The sequence below is a fragment of the Miniopterus natalensis genome, chromosome 20 (genome assembly GCF_054644295.1).
Source record: "Miniopterus natalensis isolate mMinNat1 chromosome 20, mMinNat1.hap1, whole genome shotgun sequence".
Classification (NCBI taxonomy): domain Eukaryota; kingdom Metazoa; phylum Chordata; class Mammalia; order Chiroptera; family Miniopteridae; genus Miniopterus; species Miniopterus natalensis.
In genome coordinates, this window is record NC_142100.1 from 27,436,721 (window position 1) to 27,458,738 (window position 22,018).

The 22,018-nt window shown below is 57.1% G+C and overlaps 1 long non-coding RNA gene across 1 annotated transcript; it reads left to right on the forward strand.

Annotated features, from left to right (window-relative positions):
- The first annotated feature begins 1,240 nt into the window (after positions 1-1,240).
- Positions 1,241-10,032, forward strand: LOC148090820 (uncharacterized). Its single transcript, XR_015716210.1, has 2 exons — positions 1,241-1,508; positions 9,944-10,032. It is a non-coding gene; the product is annotated as an uncharacterized LOC148090820 (long non-coding RNA).
- The last annotated feature ends 11,986 nt before the right edge of the window (positions 10,033-22,018 follow it).

Consider the following 22,018-nt stretch of genomic DNA (forward strand, 5'->3'; position numbering starts at 1 on the left):
CATGGCCAGGCCCCTTCCCCTCGCCCACACATCCGCTTTTCATGTTCTGTGGGCCCTTCCCATCCTCTGGCACCGTCTTAATGTCACTCGCCCCAGGCACGGTGTGTGTGGCCTCACCACTGGCATCCCCGCCGTGGGAGGGGTCACGCGGAGCCCCACGTCCACGGGGGGGGTGGCTGATCCTCGTCCAGGTGCGATCCCAGGTGCGCGGGTCGCCCAGCATGTCGTGGCCACACCCCCATGGATGTGCCAGCCCCGCCCGGGCTTCTGGTGGCTCAGAAACAGACCCCTCCACACCCGTGGGCTCCCAGAAGTGAGAACACTGTGCTCCGAGGACTTCCCCTTGGGTTTTTTCCTCCCATAGTTCCCCATGAAGCAAATCAAGTCAGAACTATCTTTTTTTTACATATGTTTTCATCAATTTCAGAGAGAGGAAGGGAGAGAGAGAGAGAAACATCCATGATGAGAGTCCTGGATCCTCTGCCTCCCGCACGGCCCCCCCCGGGGGTCGAGCCCACAGCCCGGGCCTGTGCCCTGACCGGGGATTGAACTGCGACCTCCTGGTTCACGGGTCAGCGCTCAGCCGCGGATCGGCGCCGGCCGGGCCTGTTGTAGGTGGAGCCCTGCGTGTCTCCGCATAGTCGCTCTCGTAGCTGATACACCGAGACCAGGGAGCAGACCCCGACTCCTGACGGATGAACCGTGCCCTTTGCTTACGTGCCCTACAGTCCGGCTTCCACAGCATTTTATCATCTGCCTGTAATTTGGCCAAAGATACCCTCGGGAAGAGCTGCGTGTTTAAAGCAGCTGACCGCACAGGACCGACGACGAATGCCGCTCAGTAGTGAAAACGTGTTGTGATTTTTATGCAATAAAACCTTCATGTCCTTAAAATCGACTGTGGTTTGACGTCCTTGGTTCGTGGGAGGTGAGCAGGACCGTGAGTCTCTCCACCAGAATCCACAGAGAAGCCCACGTGGGTCAGATCCGACCCGGGACTTGCGCTCCGGACGCCTACTGAGCCCCCGCCCGCTGAGGGCCCGCGGACACCATGCCCATGGCGCCCCTCTTCTGCTCCCTCGGGGGCCCCCCGGGGTGGGCACCGCCCACGGCCCGTCCGGAAGGACGGGGCGGAGAGCAGCCTGTGTCCCGGGTCACTGTTCTGCAAAGTGGACGGTGCGTCTGCCCGGCGGCTGGAGGGTCCCACACCGCCCTCCCAGCCCTGCCATCCACCTGCTCGCGTGTCCTTGTGTCTGGGGATGAGCCACGTGGCCGGACGTCCTATCCGCTGTGTCCGTCTTTACACTGAAGGGCTCCCCGGATTCTTTCCCCTATTTCTACATATTGTTATTTCTACATAATTATAATTGTGATGTGTATACATGAGGCATCCCATGATTTATATTTTACAAAAACCTGTTTTACAATGTGACTTCTAGGCTTCTGTCTTACATACACCACATATAATGTATATTTTATTGACGTGTTTTAATATATATCTATATGAGGTGGTGCCGGAGCCTGCCGGCAGTCGAGCAGTAACCTGATTGAGGGGGTGAGGATTGGAAAAGAAAGACAAGAGACAGGATGGGATCGGGAGGGCTGCAGTACGTGACTGAGCCCCGAGTTTATTTTTCGGCTTGTAATTATAGCACATTCAGTAGGGCAGCGGTTTAATCAGTAACCTTTGTCCCATGTGTGTTCCCCACCTAGCTCTTTGTTCTCATGCGTCCATTCTTGTTGCCTAGGACGTTCTGCCCTTAGGACTCTGCCAAGCTTCCTGTACAAAGGTACTTCCTCATGCATGCACAGTTAATCTTAAGCTTAGCCAAGTCCTTAAGGAGGGGGAGCGGGGGGAGCAGGGCGAGTGCTTGCACCGCTGCCCACCACTCGGGTCAATGCCCCAGAGATTCCTCTCTTGGTGACACTAGGGCATACGGGCCACCCCGGGTGTTCACCCTGGGGCAGCACCTCGCCCGGCGGGCCCTCCCCAGGGGGAGTCCCGCCGGCTCCCCACATCTCCCCCTTTTTTATCTTTTAAACATAAGGCCTAGGCTCAAGCGGGGTAGGGCGAGTGCGCAGTTGCAAGGCGTGGAGTCCTACTCTAAGAATGTGTACATCTTTCAGCAATGCTCTAAGAATGCATGGGGTAAGCAGAAACCCTAACAGGACGATGGCAGCCAGACCAGCCATTCCTAATATACCATGTCTCCAGTCCCTGGCTGAGGGAAATTCTTTCCTCAACCCTTCCACCCAAGACTGAGCCAACTCGGCTGTGGAGGTATCTGTTTTCGGGGCTTCTCTCAGAGCGAGAATCTCCTGATGTAGCTGCATTAAGTCTAAGGAGACATTTCCATCATGCCATATCCCCTCCAGGTGTCTCTGCACTCGATCCCAGGGGTGGGTGGACTCATTGTACTTCTTGCGGGTAACACATATGTGCTTATAATCTGCATGGCAGTCAAGATCTAACCGCAGCTTCAAGCTTTGTACCTCTCTTCCCAAGATCGACACAGTGTCGTATAAGGCATTCAACCTCTCTTCTACTTTTAAGTCAATGGCCTCTTGTGTTCCCAGCACTTGGGTGATATTAGCGCTGAGCTGATTGACATGGTGAGCAGTTTGAATACTTTGGGAGAGGGATACGGCCGCAGTAACGCTGGCTGCTATCACGGAAATAAGGGTAGCTATGCCAGCGATAAGCAGCCCAATAAATCTCTTTCCTCTTAGCATAATCTCAGTGACCTGCCGGATTACTTGCAAGCCTCGGTCATTGTACCATTCCCCTGAGACTTTGACAGGGATCATTACAAATGTGGTCTGATACAGGATCAGGAGTTGCTCATCCTGAGATATGTTATATACACAAGTGCTAAGGGTACAGTTATGGCATGCAATAGTCCACCAGGATCCACTCCGAGAAATATTAAGTGACCCCACAAGAAGAGCATAAGGCTCGGGAACGCAGGCCTGCACCTTTCGGTAGAATTGTGTGGTGCCCTTCTGTACAGCTGCATTGCCCCGTTCCTCATTCACCATGATGTCCCCTCCCATTGCTGCCGTAAGTCTCCATAGCTGAGATTGCATTGGCCCTTTCTGTACGGACCAAAAGGACTCGGCCAGCGCCTTCCATTTTGGGCCCTTAGCTGACCAGTCCTGTAGCGGGTATCCCCTTGTCACATTAATCAATATACTATTTTTCCCCCGGCAGCTCAACCAATGCGGCTGCTGGGTACGGTTGACAACGTCAGCCTCACATATGGAGATCTCCCCAGGGGGGGCTCCAGAAGGATGGCCTGCGGCATTCCCAGTAGGGTACCAGATGTCCACGTACCACTGCGCCCAGTTCCGAGCTGATTGAACCCAGGTCCTCGCCGTCCCATTGACATAAAAAACCCCTGTCGCAGTTGGCAGGAGCGACTCGGTCTTAGTAGTTTTAAGCAGAAAACAACCGGCTACCTGGTCAGTTCATGAGAAACAAATAGGCTGGTCACTAGCGTGTCCTGAATAAGAAAAGTCCGGAGCCCTGGCCGAGCGCAGGTGCCTACTGGAGTGTCCCCCCATCCTCCAGGTGTCATTAGTGTATACAGGTACCTCTCCATGCTGCCGTGTGACAGGTTGCAGCAACGGCGGGTTGGGCAAATAAGCCCCATGGGTCTCCGCTCTGGCTCCCGATGTTGCAGTGAGCAGCGCCAGCATTGCAAGGAACAACCTTTCAGGGGTGATCGCCATATTCTGGCCCTGGATCAAGTGCCTCGCCTGCTCCGTCAACTGAGTGAGCATCTCCCTCACTGAGGCTGGCTCGGATCTCGGAGGCCTCCGGGTCCGGGGGCCCCTGGTCAGCGATAGCCTGCTCATTCTGTCCTCGAGCGTTCGGGGCCGCGTGTCGTACCAGCCTCTCCGGGAGCCACCTCGGCGCCTCGGCATCCTGCGGGAAAACACAAACATGCCCTCTTCCCCAGATTAGTACCGGATCCGGCCCGTTCCATGTACCCTCAAGAGGGTCCTTCCACCGTACCATGGCCTTATCAGAGGGCCCGAGCTTTTGCCATAACCTTTGAGCTGCAGACTGACCCTTATCATCCAAAATCAAAAAATTGAGAATAAAAAGTGCGTGATTGAGCTGATTCTGTGGGGACAGGGGGTACAGCTCCCCCTTCTTTAGTTTCAATAGTTGGTTTTTTAGGGTACCATGGGCGCGTTCTACAATGCCTTGCCCTTGCGGATTATAGGGAATCCCGGTACGCGTTTGGATACCCAACCGTGCACAAAAGACTTGGAATTTTTTCCCAGTATAACCTGGGCCATTATCAGTCTTAATGATTTTAGGTTGCCCGAGGATCGACATACTGCGCAGGCAGTGTGTAATGACATGAGGTCCTGATTCCCCTGTGAGGGCGGGGGCAGTAAGGAAACCGGAGCAGGTATCAATGGTCACATGTACATACCGTTGCTTACCAAAACTAGGCACATGCGTTACATCCATCTGCCACAGATGATTGGGCAGGAGACCCCGTGGATTAACCCCATAGAGAGGCACACTAGTAAAGGTAGGACATGTGTGACATTCCTTTACTATCTGTCTGGCAGCCTCTCGGGGAATGTTAAACTGCAGCCGAAGAGACTGGGCATTCTGATGGTGGAGGGCATGAGCCGCCCGAGCTGCAGGCACCCCAACGAGGTACACCTTAGTGGCCAAGTCGGCCTGGTAATTCCCCTGGGATAAGGGCCCAGGTAAGTTGCTATGGGCCCTAAGATGACCAAAGTAGCATGGTTGGGTTCGGTTTAAGATAGCTGACTGAATGGCGACAAATAGTTGTTGCACTGTAGAATTGGTGGTGCCAATGAACGGGACAGTCTCAATAACAGAGAGGCTTCTGACTACATACTGACTATCAGAGAAAATATTTAGAGGTTCATTGGCCACATCTAAAAGTACCCGGTGGACTGCTGCTAACTCCACCTCCTGGGCAGAGGAATATGGGGTCTCCCACCGTGTAACCTGGTGCCCACGCACGTAGGCTGCAAGGCCAGAGGACGACCCGTCAGTGAACACAGTAGCGGCCCCGGGCAGTGGAGTAGCAGATACCATCCTTGGAAAGATAACCGAATGTTTCAGAAAGAATTGCAGAAGCTTGTCTTGGGGATAATGATTATCAATTTTTCCAGGAAAGCCAGCCAAGGCTATTCCCCAGGGATCACAAGTTTGGAATAACCAGGTGACCTGTTCTCGTGTATATGGCACCAGAATGCCTGCAGGGTCCCTGCCAAAGTAGCGGCGGGACTCTTCCCGAGCCTGTTGAATAAGGACAGCAACAAGTTCATAATAAGGGGCAAGGACCCGGGCAGGGGAAGCAGGGAGGTGCACCCAGCGTAGTGGCCGGTCTTGCCATAAGACAGCAGTAGGGGAATGGCCCGTGGCCAAAATGCAGGCCTGCCAAGGTCTACTATAGTCACAAAATGTTGCCTGCTGCCTGCGGATAGCTTGCTCCACCCTCCCAAGGGCTTCACGTCCCTCCGGGGTCAGCTGTCTAGCGGATGCAGGATCTGCATCCCCCTTGAGAATGTCAAACAATGGTTTGAGCTCCCCTGTAGTTAACCCCAGATAAGGTCTAATCCAGTTGATCTCCCCCAGCAACTTTTGAAAATCATTCAAGGTCTGGAGCTTGTCTAGCCGAAGGTGAACTTTCTGACAGAAAAATCGGTCAGGCTCCAGATGAAAACCAAGATAAGAAAACGGGGGCTGCCTCTGGACCTTTTCTGGGGCTATGACCAGGCCTTGTTTTTGCAAGTCAGATTCCATTTTCGCAAATGCCCGGAGGAGCAGTCCCTCATGGCGAGCGGCAACGAGGATGTCGTCCATATAGTGACAGATATATACTGCTGGGTACTCGCGCCTTACCTGAGCTAAGGCTGTTGCTACAAATTTCTGGCACAAGGTCGGGCTATTGGCCATCCCCTGAGGCAGTACCTTCCAGTGATAACGCTGCATAGGTTCCTGGAAATTTACTGATGGTACGCTAAAGGCAAACCGCGGACAGTCTCGGGGGTCAAGGGGAATAGTATAGAAGCAATCTTTCAGGTCAATAATAATCTTATATGTATCACGGGGTATGGCCGCAGGTGAAGGCAAGCCTGGCTGGAGGGCCCCCATGAGCTCCATAGTCTCATTCACCTTCCTAAGATCCTGGAGTAATCTCCATTTCCCTGACTTCTTCTTGATCACAAATATAGGTGAATTCCAGGGAGAATTAGACGGCTCGATGTGGCCTTGTTGGAGCTGCTCCTGCACCAGCTCCTGGGCAGCCTTTATTTTTTCAGTAGTCAGGGGCCATTGATCTACCCATACAGGAAGATCTGACTTCCAGGTAATTTTATCGGCATGGGTAGCAGGAGAGTCAAAGGCCCCTCCTAAAAATACCCCAGGCCAGCGCGCCCCGGCCAGGGCAGGGGTCGCAAGGGCTCAGTGATGCCCTGCCCTTCTTTCCCTAGCCCTTGATCTGGCAGTAACCTTTGGTCAAGCAGTTGCTGTGTAACTGCCGGACTCGAGCTGTGTATATACACCCCCATGTGTTCCATGACATCCCTTCCCCACAAATTCACAGGCAAGTCAGATAAGACATAGGGCTGAAACTTTCCTTGATGTCCCTCATCATCTCGCCAGCTTAAGACCGCCGAGCTAATCTTCGGAGTCCGACTTTGACCGATACCTTGCAGGTCGGTCATTGCTGGTTGAATAGGCCAGTTGGCAGGCCAATGTTTCAAGGAAATAACCGAGACGTCCGCCCCAGTGTCTAATATACCCCTAAAAGCCTTCTCATTGATCCAAAGTGTCATCTCCGGCCAATCTTTCTTAATGGGCTGTACCCAGTAAGCATCAGAAGATCCGAAACCCTGGGACCCGCGGGCCTTAGCCGTCATAACTTTTCCCTGTTCTACCAGCGGCAACAAAATAAGCTGGGCAATTCTCTGATTATTATCTACTGTCACCACATTGTGAGGAGCATGAGCCATAACCTTCACCTCTCCGGTATAATCCTGATCTATGACTCCAGGGGCCACTAACAATCCTTTCAGGGTACTACTACTGCGTCCTAAGAGGAGTCCCACTGTTCCTGCGGGCAGGGGACCGTAGACCCCAGTAGGCAGAGCCTGCATTCCCATGGCCGGGGTCAGTACTGTGTAGGCGGCGGAACTGAGGTCCAGTCCGGCGCTCCCTGGGGTGGCTCGGAAGAGGTCACAAATGGATTGTTTCCGGGGGGCTTCCCCCAGGTTTCCCCCTGCAGGGCCCCATATGTTTGCGGGGCCTGGGGCTGGCCCCTCTGCCAGTTTCCCGACTGCGAAGGGAAGCTGAGGGGCCGCCCCTGCAGATCAAGCTTGGACTTACAATCACGGGCCCAGTGGTTCCCCTTTTTACATCTCGGGCAGAGCCCTGGAGGCGCCCCACGGGGAGGCCCCGCAGGAGCCCCTGGAGTGGTAGAAGGAGGCCTCTGCGGGCAATTTCTGGTGAAATGGCCCAACTGGCCACATGAAAAACAGCTGCCGGGGGGCCCAGGGACTCGCCGTCCCTTGCCGCGCCCCTTTCCCTGTTGCTGCAGAAATTGCTGCATTGTTTGTCCCCGCAGGGCAGCAGCGAGGGTGACTCCCGTCGTGTAGGAGGGCCCAATATCTTGGCAAAGCCTAATGTAATCATTGAGGGACCCCTTGTGACGGTAAGGTCGCAGGGCTGCCTGGCATGCAGTATTAGCATTTTCAAAAGCTAATTGTTTCACAATGATTATCCCAGCCTCCCCGTCCCCTAACAGTTTCCCTGCGGCATCAAGGAGCCGGGAGACAAAATCCTGATAGAGCTCATCAGGGCCCTGTCTAATCTTGGTCAGATCCATAGTTATATTTTTAGTAGTAGGTAATTTCTTCCAGGCCTTCCTGGCCGCGGCAGAGACCTGGGCATAGGTCCCTACCCCAAACTGCAACTGAGCCGGGGTGTCCGCATACGGCCCTTCCCCCAGCAGACCCTGAAGGTCAGAGGGTATGTTATTCCTCACATTCAGTCGATGGACCCTCTCACATTGTTCTGTATATTCTGATTTCCACAGTAAATAATCCCCTCCGGACAGGCAAGCGCGAGCCAGTTGTTTCCAATCATTAGGACACATGGTATATTCAGTGTCCAAAGCCTCCAAAATAGCTTCGGTATATGGGGCAGTGGGTCCATATTGTGCGCAAGCCATCTTAAGCTCTTTCAACTTTTTAAAATCCATGGGGCCATAAACTCTCTGCGGAGGATTGTCGCCCTGAGCCGGCTGCTCAAACACCGGGCAGCGTATCATAGAGTCAGAGTCAAACCCACTCATATCCTCCCCGCGCAGCCGAGCCTGACTAAGCGCCATCTGGAATGGGGACATTCGTGCAGAGTCAGTGCGCACCTTTCCCCATCCGGGGTCGCGAGCCTGACCTGGTCCCTTTTGGGCCAGGGCGATCATAGTCCTTTCCCGAGGATCAAGAACCCGGACCCCCACTGAAATCCCTACCCCCGCTCCACTCTCCTCAGCCGGGATGCCCCGTTCCCCACCAGGATAGCCTGGAGGGTCTTCTCCTAAATCTGTGAGCGGAGGGCTGGCCGCCATGTGTTTCCCGAAAGGTGGACCGGGGCCAGCACATCCCTGGCCCTGGGGGCCCCCGGGTCCTGCCTCCTTCATGCCCTCCTGCAAGGCCTGTACTTGGCTCATTAATTTCTGCATCTGTTTCTGTAACCCTTCAACAGCAAGGTCAGGAGCCAGAGGGTTATGCCTATCTGTGCATTCCTGCGACAGGAACACCAGTTCCCCATACCGTTCCCTCTCATAAGCTGCCGCAGCCTCATCTAAATCTTGTTCCTCCTTGGGACTTAATTTGTCTGACCGGACACTGAGCAGCTCTACCGGGGGTGCCGTGGCCTTGTCTTCCAATGGCATCCCCGCGGAGGGCCCCGCCGGTGCCTCCGCAGAATTGCCCTCCGCAACAGGCGGTCCCATGCGCACGCCCTCATGCCGGGGGTCAAGGCAATCGCGGACCAATGTCCAAAGGGAGAAGGTTTCCACAGGCACCTTCTGAGGGCCGTGTGCCTGAAAAAATCCCTGTAACCGCTCCCCAACCTTATTCCATGTTTCCAGGTTAACCGTGCCCTCCTCCGGAAACCAGGGGCACACCTCCTCCACAAACTGCAAAAAGTTCCGCAGTTGAGCAGTACTAACCTTGGCGCCCCTAGAACGGAGCATAGTTTCCAAAACCTGTGCGAAAAGCACCTTGCTGTTCTCCTGGCCCATGATTTCTTACTCCCGATATACTGACCGCTCCCCCGGCTATCTCGTAACCTACCCGATAGCTCCGCGCGCGTCCCCGAGCGGTGTCCTCTACCTTGTTCCCAGGTTTTCAGGTCCCTGTTCGGGCGCCACTTGCCGGAGCCTGCCGGCAGTCGAGCAGTAACCTGACTGAGGGGGTGAGGATTGGAAAAGAAAGACAAGAGACAGGATGGGATCGGGAGGGCTGCAGTACGTGACTGAGCCCCGAGTTTATTTTTCGGCTTGTAATTATAGCACATTCAGTACGGCAGCGGTTTAATCAGTAACCTTTGTCCCATGTGTGTTCCCCACCTAGCTCTTTGTTCTCATGCGTCCATTCTTGTTGCCTAGGACGTTCTGCCCTTAGGACTCTGCCAAGCTTCCTGTACAAAGGTACTTCCTCATGCATGCACAGTTAATCTTAAGCTTAGCCACGTCCTTAAGGAGGGGGAGCGGGGGGAGCAGGGCGAGTGCTTGCACCGCTGCCCACCACTCGGGTCAATGCCCCAGAGATTCCTCTCTTGGTGACACTAGGGCATACGGGCCACCCCGGGTGTTCCCCCCGGGGCAGCACCTCGCCCGGCGGGCCCTCCCCGGGGGGAGTCCCGCCGGCTCCCCACAAGGTGGGTTGATCGATAGATACTGATTTTTTATGTCTTCCTGCTTTTTTTTCTTTCATTGATTATTTTCCGATTAAAATGTCAAAAGTGGGTTTCTGCTTCAAAAAGAGCAAATCCTTCCACGAGCCATGGGACTTTTTGCCACGGTGGTTGCCGGGTCCGTTCTCTCTGCGATGGGAGTTTGCGGGTCTTCTCGCTCTTCAAAAACTTCACCAGCAGAGAGTGTTGTCGGTGTTTTTATCACCAAGTTAACGTGTGAAACCGTCCTAACCTGCCTTTCTGTCATCCCCGCGCCCGTGACAGCTTCCCTGGTCTCTCCTGTGGACGCTGGTGTGATACGGGGCGGCTGCCCGGCCACCGCTGGCCCCCAGGACGGCTGCGGGCAGGATGGAGGGAGCCGGGGCCCCTGGCTGCAGGCGGGGCTGGTTTGTGGACGGCTCTGGAGCGGCCGCTGGGGAAAGTTTCCTCGTTTCCCGGAGCCGGAGCAGGTTTCTGTCATTCACAGCTGGGCTCCTAGTGTCCCCTGAACGGTGGGCAGGTCCCCTGTGCCACGTGCCAGCTGCCACGTGCCGGGGGCCGGGGGAGGGGCTGGGGGACACCCTCCTGGGAGCACCCCCGCTGCCCCGCCCTGGCGTGTCCCCTCGATGCTGTGTTGCCGTCTCCGCACCCTAACGGGCAGCCTTAGCCAAGATTTAATCAAGAAGAGTAATAGGCCTAATGGAGGCTGTCCGATGAATGGCGCAGTGGCCTGACCCCTGGGTGCCCTCTCGCTGTTCACGTAATTGCTGTGCTGGAACCTTCTCCGCTCCTATTAGTTTAAAAGCTGTGCTTGTCAGTCAGATTTCGGAAGCGCTGTCCCTGGGTTTACCGATCTCCGGGCTCTGAGAGACTTTTCCTCACGAGTGTATCAACTTTCCTCTCCCGGGTCGGTCCTGTGGGGGGCGGTGCTGGGTGCTCAGCCCCAGCCAGGGGCCGGGTCGCTGCCGCAGGCTCGACCGTGTGGGACAGGAGACCTCGCCCGTCCCCCAGCAGCCGCTCGCCGCGGGCCTCGCACGCGGCAGGGAACGTTCCAGACTCCACGCTGTGCGGGGAGAGTCCCCCAGCCACGGACACGTGACCCCAGGCGTGTGTTCTGAAATCAAGGCCTCGGGCAGTGTGATGGACGGTGTGTGTGTGCACGTGTGCAAACGTGGCTGTGTTATGGTGTGTGTGCACATGTAAGTACACAGGCGTGTGTGGGCGAGTGCGTGCACACTTTCTAATTTGGAATGAACGGTCAGGAAAAGCCGGCCTGAGAGCTGGCCGTTTAAGCTGAGGTCTTGGGGCAAAGGCTCCAGGGAGAAGGGGCAACAGAGTGGAGGAGCTGAGGGCACACGGGTGTCGGGTGGAGAGAGGCCCACAGCAGGTGACGGGTGAGGAGACGGGCCAGGTCCGCAGGGGCTGCGAGCTGGAGTCAGGGGTTAGAGCTTTATTTTAATTCCAATTAGAAGCCTGGGGGTTGGAAAACACCTGCGCTGAGGTGTAATGACGCCCGGTCACCCGCACACGTGTAACGCGGGTAAGCTGACGCGTGGGCGTGTGCTCACCTGTGCATCATCACGCTGATGGACCCCCCTCAGGCCGGGGCCTCGCGCTCACGGGCCCTCTGCTCTCATTTAAGTTCCTGCCGGGCTTGGAGCTCGCCAACTGGGGCCCTGACTCCAGGGGAGAGGACCCAGCACCTCAGCCCAGAACTCAAACCACCCCCCTTCCTCATGAAGGGCTTCAGTGCTCACGGCCACATGGACTCTGACCCACCTGAACTGAAGGGCAGTGAGTAGGGGCCGTGGTCACAGGGATGGGGGTGCCTGAGCCCCACACACCCCTGCATCTCAGGCCCCAGCCAGGAGGGGCCGAGGCCGGGGAGGACCTCATATGAGGAGCCCCAGGAGAGGACCCCTGAGGGAAGGCCTAATACGTGTTTGAAATGGCCTCTGGGAACCGTCACACCTCAGGCCTTGGCCCTCCCTGTAGAGCCTGCCTTGGAGTCTGCATGGGTTCGAGGGCCCCTGGCCTCTGCAGCTGCGCCCAGCCTGAGAGCCCCAGGCCTGGCCTCGGACCTGCTCCCTGCAGTTCAGACAAATTCTAAACAAGGAGACAGGCCTGAGCCTCAGCCCTTGGCCGGCTGCTATGTTTGGCTCTTAGTTACAGGGCTATTCTGGGGCTTGTCCATGCATTTCCATGCATTTATCTAAGTGAAAGTGAGCCATTATTTTAAAGCACTTTATTTTTTAGAGAGGTTTCAGGTTCTCAGCAAGTTGAGGGGACCGCGTAGAGATTTCCCACACACCCCCTTCCCCACCCCCATAGCTACCCCTCTACCCCACCAGATGGTGCCTTTGTCACAACCGATGATCCTACACAGACTTTTTAAGTCAAGTTATTTGTGTTTGGCGTTGAGTTGTATGAGTTCCTTATACATTTGGGGCATTAATCCCCTAGAAAATGTGCCTACAATGGGTTAAATACGGATGAGCGTGATTGCTGGGTCATGTGGTAAGAATATGGTTGGTCTTGTGAGAAACCACCAAGCTGTCTTCTAACCGTGGCTGCGCCGTGTTGCGTTCCCACCAGGTGAGCACAGCAGGGCCCTCCTCCCCTCCCACCCAGGACTAGCTCGTCCCTGAGATCCACACGGCAACTGTAACCAGGGGAACCACTGTTACTGTAAATCAGTCTGAAATAGAACGGGAAGCAATAGATCAGGCACGTTGAAGGGCCTTTGTCCGTGGGGCTGGGGCTGGGGAGGAAGGACCTCGGGGCCGGGGACGAGACGGCCGCTCTAGTACCCAGCGCACGCAGCAGCTCTGCCTCCGCGGGCCCTTCATTGTCTCCGATTTGGGCTTTGTTTAATGGCTCCAGGTCCTCCCTGTGTTCCCAAGGAGTCAAAAAAACACAATTAACCAAAAGAGAAGATGCTACTGTTACCATGAGAACATTTAAAGAGTGTGGGGAATGAACAGCTTAAAATCTACTCACGTTAAAATGGAACAAACACTTTACATTCCGCATCCATTTCTGTGGTCAGATTTTTGTGGTTTCTATGGCAACGTGGAGCACTTGTGCGCAATGCAGCCCCCTCCCCGGTTGGTGTCCCTGTTTTCCCAGCTCTGGACACCTCCACCCACAGCCCGGCAGGCCGTCCTCTGAGTTCAGAGAGGCCTGTCCCTTTGTTGGCTGTTTCCCAAGAGCCTTTAGCTCCAAACAATAAATATACCAAATATTTGAGGTGGGATTCACTCCTCCCCTCCCAAGGTGGGAGATCTGGTCTGAACTAGGTTCCCAGGCAGGAAAGGGTCCTGGGCTGAAACTGGAGGACTTGGGTGTGAGTCTGTCTCCAGGATCTGGGTTTGAGAAGGACACAGGTCCGAGAGTGGATGGGACTGGGCATTTCTTTGGAGAGTGGACACCTGCCCAGATGGTGACAGGGGATGGACGACACCTGTGAGCCAGGCTGCTGAGCACAGCTCAGTGCTGGGAGGAGAAACAGGCTCTGGTCAGAGAACCTTCCAGTAGCTCAGCTTGGACGGGGTCCCGCCAGGAGACTTGCTCAGGAATCGGGGGCCACAACCCCTCGAGGGCTGGGACCCTGAGACCCTCCTCACAGGATGGGTGCTCCCCTCTGCCGCCGCCTCCAGCATGTGGCCACTTGAATGACCGAGCTGGGTGTCTCGGGTGACCACCTTTCTTCTCATGAGCTTACAGGGCCTCCCAGGGTTTCTGCATTGTCATTCTGAGCCCACAATCAGGCCCGGTGATTTATAGCTGAGGGGAGCTGCCTTCACCCGAGGCTCAGGCTCTGCTTTTTTTGTTTTTTTCATGCTCAGCTTTGACTCCAATGCATTCTTGCAGTGAGGCCACTGTCCCTCCTAACAACAGCTGTGACCGTGACAGGCTATTTAGTGCTCTGTGCTCATAGGACAATGTGAGGAAAATCACTGTGATTGGGGCCGTCCTGCCTCCTATAAATTCCCACCATAAATAAATGCTGGGGCCCTGGCTGCTCAGCACACAGGTGTGTACACGGTGTGCTTTTCTCACCTGAGGACTGGGTGGCAGGTGACATGGCCAGGGCAGGGGTATCCATCCGAGCCCCACCATCCCGTTGCATCTGCAGGGATACTGTGGCCCCTGGACCTGATCTTACTGTCCAGTCAGCCAGGCGTTCAATCCATGTTGCTGAGCACTGACCACCCCCTAGGCCCTGGGCCCGCACCCCGGTCTGAGGCCCAAACGCGGATGCCACTCAGGAAGATGAAGGGGGTGCCTTGCCTCCTGGGAACACAAGGTCATGTTCCTGGGCTGTATCTGGGAGACAGTTCTGTCTTTATCTCAGACTCAGGGGCCCATTGTACCTGGGTGTAAAGGCAAGTGAGAGACGACTGTGCAGGAAAATGCGCTCCTGGAGAGAGACCTCGGTCCTCTCACAGCCGAGTGTGCGCAGATATGGGGCAGGTTCATTTTTCACTGTCTCGGCAGAACGAGAGACGGACTAGATACGAAATCCGCTGCTCCCTTCAGATGCAGGTCTCCCGCACGCAGTGGGGGCTGCTGAGCACATTGGGAAGGCATCTGGCCCTGGCCGGTTTGGCTCAGTGGTTAGAGTGCTGGGTAATGGGTTCGATTCCCGGTCAAAGGGCAGGCACCTGGGTTTCAGGTTTGATCCCCGGCCCCAGTTGGGGCATGTGTGGGAGGCAACAAATCCATGTGTCTCTCTCACATCAATGTTTCTCTCTCTCTGTCCCTGCCTTCCACACTCCCTAAAAAACTGGAAAAAAATATCCTCTGCTGAGGATTAACAAAACAAAAAAAAGTGTCTGGCTGACCAGATCTCCGTGGGTAGATAGAAAGCGTCCTGTCTGCCCCACGATGGGCTGAGGGTCCCACCCCGGCTCCCATGTGAACCAGCAACTCGGAGGCACCTGGGAGGGGAAGGAGAAAATCCTCAATCGTCCAGAAAAAATACCCACCACTCCGAATTGCTGCCATTCACCTGGAATCGAGACTGTTTTCTTCTAACATTAGGCAGAGGAGGACTCTGGAGAGAAACTATAGTTATAAAAGAATCAAGTTCTCCCAAACCTGAGTTGATGGCTCAGAAACCGTGTCGCTGGACGATGAAAGTGCTTTCGGGAAACAGTCACCTCAGCGGAAGAAATGTCAGGCTTGCTTTAGGGCCCAGGAGAAACATTAACAATTATTTTTTGCCCGGCCGGCGTGGCTCAGCGGTTGAGAGTCAGTCTAGGATCCAGGAGATCCGCGTTCAATTCCCGGTCAGGGCGCATGCCCAGGTTTCGGGCTCAATCCCCAGTCGGGGGCATGCAGGAGGCAGCCGATCAATGACTCTCATCATTGATGTTTCTCTCTCTCCCCTCCCTCCTTCTCTCTCTAAAAATCAATGGAGAAAATATCCTCAGGTCAGGATTAACAACAGAAAAAGCTGAATAAGAAGGTGACCTGCCAGGTGGGGAACAAAAACCAGATGGAAAAGAGCTTTAATTTGCAAACTGCAGTCGGCTGGGAGGGGATCTGGGGCCTGCGATGGACAGGCACCTATATGGGGGACTCCTCCTGGCTCAGTAAAGTCTAGTCTGTCCCAGTCGGTGCCACTGTCCCCATTCCCTCATCTCCTGGTGGCTCTTTGGCTCCATCCTCGGTGACCCACGATTTGCCACAATCCCCTGGTCTGACCCAGGCAGGGCCCGGCTGGTGCTGCCTCGGCTGCACTTGGCCTTGGCTGGGGTCACGCCCTCAGAAGCACCCAACGGGTGGCTGGGCTGAGCCAGAAGGTTCTAGGAGGTTCTCCTACACCCACCACATTGTTTCAGCACCACCTACACCCGCCCGTGGACTCCACCACCAGGGTCTCACAGTTTCCATGGAAACAGCTTTCTTACCCAGAGAGGAGCTGGGGACAGGAACCCGTCAGGTGAGTGGAGGCTGCCAGGTGTGGGCCCCTCTCCTCTGAGGGCCGCTCCTGATCCACGGGCCTCGGGGCTGCTGCTCCTTGAAGTCGGAGCAGCCCGGACCCCAGGTGATAAATCATTCCCGCCTTGAACTTCAGACTTTAATTAAACTTATCACATCTCTAGCCCGGGGCTCGCTCCCTCCTTTCACTTTCCTTGATCTCAGCTGGGAAGAAGGGAGACTTGAGACATTTTGAAAATTACAGTGTTTGATTGGCTAACTCCCAAGAAAAAAAAGCAGGCAGAAAATTCATTTGTAGAGAATTTAGGAAGCGCGACTGTTGGCTCCATCTGATGCCTGAGGCTGCTTGTGCGTCTGACGGAGTGACAGGTTTCCGGGTGAGCTCGACCGTGGACTCCCTGCCCGACGCACCCCCTGCGCCCGGCCCCTCCTGCCCTGCACGGACCTGTGCTCCCCCCTCCGCCTGCCTGTCCCCAGCAGGGAACAAGCCCCAGGCATCTCCAGGATAAAATCTGTCACTTCTCCATCCACATTGTGTTCCTCCCGCAGAGAATCTTCCAGGGGAACGCGTGCGGCGGGGGGCTAAGTGCTTTTCCCCCTGTCTTCCTGTCACTCCGTGCTCACCCCGCCCCACTCCACCCAGCATGGTCTCCTCCACAGCCCAGGAAGCGTCCAAAGCTGGTGTGCCCCCCACCTGCCTGTCCTCCTCCTAACAGACCCCCCATCCTGTTTCAGACACACCCTCAGGGGGGCATACTCACAGGAGAAATTACTTGTCCTTTATCTGAAATTAAAGTTGAACTGACATCTTGTATTTCTGTTTACTAGGTGGTTTGACTGAAATGACTGGAGCTGTCCCTGCATATCCCTCTGCAGCACCAGAGGTGCCTATAGGTGTGCATGTGGGGGGGGGGGCAGGGTCACCCCCTTTAAGGAGAGGCATCCGTACTGTTGCTCCCCCCAGGGGTCTCCTCCCAGACCAGGTCTCTGGTCAGCAGGTGAGTGGGGCCTGTGGTCTAGAAGAGCCCATGGGGGTGCAGGGTGGGCCCGGGACTGGATCACAGCGGCTCCTGGAAGGTGGAGGGAGAGCCGGACACTCAGCAGTGCCCTGCTCTTGCCCTGTGGCCTGATTCCAGCTCCAGTTTAAACTCAGTCTGGTGGGTGTGTCCACACCACAGAAAACCAGCAGGTGCTATGAACGACCCTCCCAGTGTGGCCAGGGAGACGGGACACAAGGACAACTGTGCCCTTCGAGTGGGAGGGAAGATGGAACAGGCACCCTGGAGAGGAACCCGGCACTGTTTAGTTAAACAAGGTTCACACGCACCCTGAGACCCGGGTCCCGCCCAAGTGCACACCTAAGGAAATGCTGATGGGTCCATAAGGGACACTAAGGGTGTTCCCTGAGCCTGTTTGCGGGTCTGGGCATCGAAGGGACCTGGGTGGGGGCCCTGGGAGATGGGACAGAGAACAGGCAGTGGGCACGCACCTTGGAGGGCAGTGCAGACCTGAGAAGAGCGGAGGCACTGTCCATTCCCCACAATTATTCATGAAACTGAGTAGCGTCCTAATCGATGGGATGCATAGGGCATCGCCTTCGCCGTATGTTTAAAACAGATGCCCCACAACAGCGACCCACATTTTGCAAGAGCACATTCAGGTAAAGGGTCCGTCACCGTTGGAGGATGTCCTAAGAATGAAATCTCAGGACAGAATCTCATCCGACACTTTCAGGTGAATAAGATAAAAAGGCAACAACAAAAAAGATACAGTTAAACACGGTTAAATGAGTTTCCAAGAGCCAGAGGGGAGCGGAGGGGAAACAGGGTTAAAGAGGAGACGTAACAAAACCAGGTGGAGTCCACGTGCCCAGGAACGACCAGTGTGTCACAGACTCTGCCCTGGGGGGTCTCCCCATTTCTCTGGGGTCCAAAAAGGGGGTGGAGAGGAGCTGGGGCCCACAGAGACCGCCCAAGGTGAACGTCCCTGTGGGGATCCACCCGGCCCCTGAAGCACTGAGGCCCCGCCCTAGGGTCTGACCCCGCCCCTAGAGATGGCCCACCCCTGCATGCCCCGCCCTCTGGCCCCGCCCCTCTGGCCCCGCCCTGGTATGGCCCCGCCCTCCCACGTGGCCCCACCCCTGCAGGGCCCCGCCCCTCCGGCCCCGCCCTGGTGTGACCCGCCCCTCCTGCGTGACCCCGCCCCTTTCTCTGGCCCCGCCCCTGTGGCCCCGCCCTGTGGCCCCGCCCCCGGCTCCCTGCTGGCCCCCTCCCCCCGCAGCACGCGGCAGCCCGCACACCTGCGCCGAGCGCACGTGGTCTGAGGACAGGTGTGATCTTCCATCCAGGTTGCAGCCCGGAGCTTCCACACCCCGTCCGCGCAGGTCTGGGCCGGGCTGGGGGGACCCCCTTCCCTGATGCGAACCCGACCCCACCGAGGTGACCGTGTGAAGCTCTGGGTCCCTGCATTTGCTCCCTATTTCTGCCTTCCATGGCTGCCTGCCTCCTGTGCCCCTCCTGGGGAGGAGCCTGCAGGGATGAGGGTCCCGGGTTCCCCCCCCAGGCCCCCAGGCCCCCAGGCCCCCAGGCCCCCAGGCCCCCAGGCCCAGGTCTTGGCGCGGGAAGCTTCCCCCAGCACGAGGACATTGGCATTCCGAGCATGAAGACAATTCTGAGCAAGCAGTAAAGATGACGGATGGTGCTTGATGCCAGGACACTGGTGTCAGCAATTTTTCCCCTGCATTTCTCATTTTTGTTTCACTTTGCCTCCAACGGGCAAAATCAAGATAACCAGGCACCGTGTGCGCAGGTGGCCCTGGGGCAGGCTCGGGTCCGCAGGTGAGGGCTGGACTGGAGGCGCCGAGTCTCCTGGTGAGCAGGGGGAGTGACCGCGCCTCTCGGAGCCTCGAGTCTCCTTCTGCGCAGGGGCCTGATGGAACTGCCCTCGGGGCTCCGGGTTCAAGTCCTGCCTTTGTTCAGCGTGCCCCCTCCTTCACCCCAGTCAGCACTGTTGACAAGGTAACGCCTGGGCAATACTCCCCCCCACACCCAGGTCCCTGTGCTCAGGGACCACCCATCCCAGCTGCCTCACCCACAGTAGGTGCTCATTAAATAATTGCTGGGTGATGCCCTGGCTGGTGTGGCTCGGCCGGTGTCGTCCTGTGCACTGAAGGGTTGCTGGGTTGACCCCCAGCCCCAGTGCCGGAGGCAACCTGTTGATGTTTCACTCTCACATTGATGTTTCTCTCTCCCTCCCTCTCTAAAAATTAAAAAAAAAATCAATAATAATTGCTGGGTGAGTGGGTGGTGGGTTAATGGGATGTCAGAGCTGGGAGAGGGCCTGGGTCTGGCTGGGCCACCGCAACAGCCTCACGCACCTGGGAGGTCCCCATGGAGCCAGCGCTGCTGCAGCGAGGGGCCCATTAGTGAGACGGAAGCACGTGGGGGGGCGGGAGCGCCGCAGGGTCCAGGGAGCGGCCGGGAGCTGGACCCAGAACAGCGCTGCAGAGGTGCCCGAGCCGAGACGCCCCGCGCGGCTCCGGTGCTGCTCGCGAGCCGGGGCTGCCGGGGAAGTAGGGAGAGGAGCTGGCGGCAGGAAGCGTCCAGCCCACAGAGCACTGAGGGTGGGGATGCGTTATCCACGGGGACCGTGACAGCCCAGAGCAGTCATCCCCTCACCCCCTCCCATCCTCGGGGTCTGATCCACACCTCCCGGCCCCCTCTCCAAGGTGCCCTCCCCCGGGCCCCGGCTGCCATCCTCTCCCACCTGGACACAACGGCCGTGGCTTGAGTTGTGGGCCTTTAGGGTCCCGCTCTTGGGAAGGAAACAAGAGGCACGCCCATGTCGGTGGCTTGGGTGCTGGTGAGGATCCTGTCACCACGGGTGAGGGGCGGCTGCCTGCGGTCCTGGTTTTACATCTTCCTGCTCCTCCTGAGACAGGAGCGGCAGCCTCATGTCCGCGGTGCACCCACACATCGCGCGGGGCCGTGTCCTCACCTGGGTGCAGAGGTGCTTGGTCAGAATCGCCTGTAACGTGTCTTCAGTCACCCAGAAAACACGATACCCGGCAGCTTCGCGAAACAGTAGACGCGACTGGGTTGAGAATGCAAGATGCAGACAGAACTGAGCAGCTTCTAGTACGTAGGACAGGATTAAACTTAACTCTGCGGCTCCATTGGAATCCGCCCTCTGTTCTTTCTTGCAAAGTGTGCGTATTTGAGTTCTTATGAATTACACTTGGGTATCGTGAGACTGCGAACTGTTTCAGAGTGGCCAGTGGAGAATGGGGCCCGCGGCCTGCGGGCTCATCCCGGGACACGGGGGGCTGGGGGGGGGTTTGAAGGCCAACAGGCCCAGGGTGGGCACCGTGTCCTTAGGACAGACTGAGCGTTCCAGAGACTTCCAGAAGCCCCTTGCGATGCTGCTCTGAAAACACTGGGCGCACGAGACGGGCGGCCTTTGGGAAGGTGTCATCCCTCATGAGAGCAACAGGAGATGTGGCTAACCAATAAAAACCCAGTTCTTTTAGTCTCGACATCAATAATGCGCTTTCCTAGAATTGTGATTCCAGGCGCACAGCGACTGTCTCTCCGAAGGGACTTTCTTCCCTAGAAATGGATCAGCCGGACAGGCCTGGCCCGGGGACAAATGGTGTTTACAGCTGAGCAGGGACAGAAGCCGATGTCCGCACTTCTCTGTGCCAAGTCCCTCTGCTCACCCTCACTCGCATATGGCACACGCCACGTCTCCAACCCGGGCCGCAGCCGCTGGCGGACGGCCAGGGTAGGTCACACTGCCAGCTCGCGATGCCCAGGGCTCAGTGCTGGGCCCTCCTGCCCCGGTGGGGACCCGCGCCCACCGCCTTTCCCAGACAGAGGCAGGAACTGCATTTCGGGTGGCCCGGGGCTGAGCGTGCTCACCGCAGGAGCCAGCCCACAAACCCGCTCCCATGGCCTGTGGATGTTTAATTCGGTTGCGAGGTTTTGTGCAGCGTGAGGGGAACCGAGTCAGGCTCCTGCCTGCACTTGGCTGGGCGCAGAGAGAACAACGTGGGGCCGCGTCACCCCGGCGGCAAATCCTGGGGATGCTGCTGCTCCAGGTTGTTGACGTTTGTGGTGTGTGAGCGGCGTCCCCGGGGGTCCAGCTGAGCCCTTGGTCCAACAGCGGGTCACAGCTCTGCTTGACCCCGGCGCGGAAAGGACATCGGGTGTCTTTAATGGGCTGACCCTCAGCCAACGGGGATGCCAAGAGCCTGGGGATGGGGACTGTCTGTCCGTCTGTCTGTCTGTCTCAGGTTAGAGCCTGGGGATGGGGACTGTCTGTCTGTCTGTCTCGGGTTAGAGCCTGGGGATGGGGACTGTTTGTCCGTCTGTCTGTCTCGGGTTAGAGCCTGGGGATGGGGACTGTTTGTCCGTCTGTCTGTCTCGGGTTAGATGGTAGAAGACAGGGCTGTGTTCTGGCCGCACCGGGGACAGGCCTGCAGGAAGGTTGGGGGCACCTCTTCCGCGTTCACAGCCGTCACTCCCCCTGACGGAGCCCTGAGCCCTGGGCCCACCTGCAGGGGAAGAAGGCAGAGCTGGGCGGGCACAGCCTCAGGGGCAGCCTGTGGTCGGGGAGCGGGAGGCGGTGGTGGCCGGGCTAACCGAAGGCCTCCGTGAGCCGGCGTGTTCTCCGTCACAGACGCGTCACCGGCACGGCGCCTGCCCATGGATGGCCCGAGACGGCCCTGTTGTCGCCTGCGGTAGGCTGACACCCTGCCGGGGCCCGAGGACCCTGCTGCGAGCAGGAAGCCTGCAGACAGGGACGCCCGCTCTGGAGGGGCTGGGCGGGAGGCGGGCAGGCTCGGCCACCTTCCAGGAGGGCGGCTGCCTCGCGGGGCGTCGTTTAACCTGCAAGCCTGAGAACAGGGTGGTGCTGCGAGCAACCTGTGGGCCTCGAGTAATAAGCCGATTGGACAGGATCCCAAAGCAGGGAGCTTTTGCCAAAGCTGCCCCCGCTTTCCTGTCCTGCGCACATTCAGGGAGCGAAGCTCCGGGTTCCCAGCTGGGCTACCTCGGACGACTCCCAGGTGCTGGAGGAAGGGGAAGTCGTAAAAAGCCATCTGCTGGTGGG